Source organism: Xenopus laevis, chromosome 7S (assembly GCF_017654675.1).
Source record: "Xenopus laevis strain J_2021 chromosome 7S, Xenopus_laevis_v10.1, whole genome shotgun sequence".
NCBI classification, from domain to species: domain Eukaryota; kingdom Metazoa; phylum Chordata; class Amphibia; order Anura; family Pipidae; genus Xenopus; species Xenopus laevis.
In genome coordinates this window covers 28,358,488-28,361,516 of record NC_054384.1, presented here as the reverse complement: position 1 = coordinate 28,361,516, position 3,029 = coordinate 28,358,488, and the positions used below count along the sequence as shown (strand labels likewise).

Here is a 3,029-nt window from a genome sequence, read left to right as displayed (position 1 = left end):
CATGCTATGTACTTCAATAAACCTATGTACATTGGGTATCAAACGGTTCAGTGGACCCCAGGCTTTCATATTAAGGGGTGTTTTATCTTGGTAACTAATAGTATGTGGTAGATAAGATGCTGCCAGTTAGAAGTTATGAGGTGATTTTTGTAAAAGTCACCAAAATCACAAATTTACGAAATGTTTGCAGCTTGGAGTAGAAAGACAAGCATACCCAATTTGGATTCAGGGGAATGTCTACTTCTGAAAATTATATGGTTTTCTGGGGTGAACATTATTTTTTTCTATCTTTGCCCCTCAAATGAATGCTGCAAATGTGTTGATTTGCAGTACCTGAAATCACAGACCAAAGCTGCAAAAAGACCCAAAGTCATGAAAAGACCTGAAGTTGAAGTCCTGAAGCCTCGAAATGACCCAAAGTAAGGAAAGGAGTCTAAGGTAAGTTCCACTAAACATAAATGAGTTTTGTTTTTTTAATTAATTAAACCCCTGTCCACAATGTATTATGTTAATACTATATAGGCCCCTGGCCACCAATGTTTTTTTTAAATATTCTATGGGGCCATGGCCACCAATGATTTTTTTTAACTTGTTGGGGTTCCTGACCACTAACTTTTAAACTTTTATGGGGGGCCCTGGCACCAATGTTTTTTTTTTATTAACTTATGGGGGGCCTGACCGCCAATGATTTTTAAAAACTGTTATGTGGGACCGTAGCCAACAATGTTTTTGTTTTACCCACTAATGGCTTTTTATAAATTTTGTGTGGGAGGGATTTCGTTTTTAGCGCTGATATCTATGTGGCCTTTTTACTGTGGTGTAGGCTTGGGTGGATCTGGGGTGGGCCTTGGGGGCTGGACTGGGGTTCTATAACCATATAAAGGCACAAGGTTGCAGGCTGAGTTATACAGGGGACTATCACTGATTGATTATAAGGGATAATGATATGGATTAAGGATGCTAGATGTCACTGACGGGCTCTGTGACCATATAAAGGCACAAGGCTGCAGACTTATATAGGGAACTCTGCTTATTACTTGTATTATAAAGGATAATGTATCCCCACTGTAGATGATAAGGATATTAGAAGTCATTGAGGAGTTTTGTTACCATAAAAAGACAGAACGCTGCAGGTTCAGTTATACAGGGAACTCTGAGTATCACTCATGTATAATAAGGGATAATATACCCCCACTGTAGATGATAAGGATATTAGTAGTAGGGCCCCTTGCCACAATTGTTTTTAGCTCTTTATGCCCCAGGCCACCAATGTTTTTAATTTTAAGGGCCCCAGGCCACCAATATTTTTAACTCTTAGGGCCGCTTGCCAGCAATGTTTTAAACTCATTGTGCCCCTTGCCACCAATGTTTTTAACTCTTAGGGCCCCTTTACCACCAATGTTTTTTATCCTTAGGGCCCCTTGCCACCAATGTTTTTAACTCTTAGGGCCACTTGCCACCAATGTTTTTTAATTCTTAGGGCCCCTTGCCACCAATGTTTTAATTCTTAGGGCCCCCGTGCCACCAATGTTCTAACTCTTAGGGCTTATGGTGCTTTGCCACCAATATTTTTAACTCTTAGGGCCTCTTTACCACCAATGTTTTTTATCCTTAGGGCCCCTTGCCACCAATGTTTTTAACTCTTAGGGCCACTTGCCACCAATGTTTTTAACTCTTAGGGCCCCCTGCCACCAATGTTTTTAATTCTTAGGTCCCCTTGCCACCAATGTTTTTTAATTCTTAGGGCCCCTTGCCACCAATGTTTTTAATTCTTAGGGCCCCCGTGCCACCAATGTTTCTAACTCTTAGGGCTTATGGTGCTTTGCCACCAATATTTTACCTCTTAGGGCCCCAGGCCACCAATGTTTTTAACTCTTAGGGCCCCTTGCCACCAATGTTTTTAACTCTTAGGGCCCCTTGCCACCAATGTTTCTAACTCTTAGGGCCCCTTGCCACCAATGTTTTTAACTCCTAGGGCTCCTTGTCACCAATGTTTTTAACTCTTATGGTGCCTTGCCACCAATATTTTTACCTCTTAGGGCCCCAGGCCACCAATGTTTTTAACTCTTGGGGCCCCAGGTCACCAATGTTTTTACCTTTTAGGACCCCAGGTGACCAATGTTTTCAACTTTTACGACCCCAGGCCACCAATGTTTTTAACGCTTAGGGCCCTAAGCCACCAATGTTTTTTAACATTTAAGATTTAAAGAAGGGGAAGGTCATTTCATGAGTATATTCTCTCCTGACAGTAGCACATATTTCCAGGGGGCAACACATTTGTCATTGCCTTTATTAGGACCGGCTAGTGTTTGACCAAAGGATTTAACCTACTGCCTCATATTTACACATCAGAAATGCAGAAAAGTTCTACTAATACATTTGATTTAGGTTGAGTTAGGTAACTGCTTAAAGAGTCGACCTTGACCAAAAGTTACTGTTCCAGTTCATGTCCATGTGAACTTTGGTACTGAGTGGGGGGGGGTCATGGGTCCAGTGGCAGGGTGGCCCAACTTGCACCTACCTTCCTTATTACCCCTCAAAGCTCTTGCTCGCCTAGCAAACAATGGAGTGTGTCATTGTGGGGGCAAGAAGAAATATAATAATCCTCCATCGCTTTAGCAGGAATCCCCCACCCAAAAAGGATGTCTCGTAACCTGGAGAGAGTGGTAACCAAAAAACAAACAGTGCAAAGAATTCACGCGGAATTTCACCTGACGAACGGGGAACGCCCTCCGAAACGTTGTTTGATGCAATAAACACACCAGGGGTAGGACCCCGGTTTAAATCGCTCCGTGTGCCAGCCTCTTGCTTCTTCAAACCAAAAAACAAATGCAGCATAGGTGTTCCCCAATATCAAGCACCTTCATATACTAAATGTCTGGTATAGGATAAATAGGCTGGTGGGAAGTGGATGGAATTCCAATGTTAAGAAAGGGGCAACGGACTTGAAGGGAAATGCTTACATTGTGGCCTATGGAGTAAAGCAATTTTGTAGTTCCTTCCAATCATTGGCGATCAATGTGTGTCCT

General features: G+C 42.3%; 1 long non-coding RNA gene across 2 annotated transcripts; it reads left to right on the top strand.

Moving 5' to 3' along the window:
- The first annotated feature begins 327 nt into the window (after positions 1 to 327).
- LOC121396259 lies at positions 328 to 2,789 on the top strand. Of its 2 annotated transcripts, none has more exons than XR_005962920.1 (2): positions 328 to 438; positions 2,620 to 2,789. It is a non-coding gene; the product is annotated as an uncharacterized LOC121396259 (long non-coding RNA). The 2 variants fall into 2 exon arrangements; XR_005962919.1 differs by having other exon boundaries at positions 334 to 438; positions 2,623 to 2,789.
- The last annotated feature ends 240 nt before the right edge of the window (positions 2,790 to 3,029 follow it).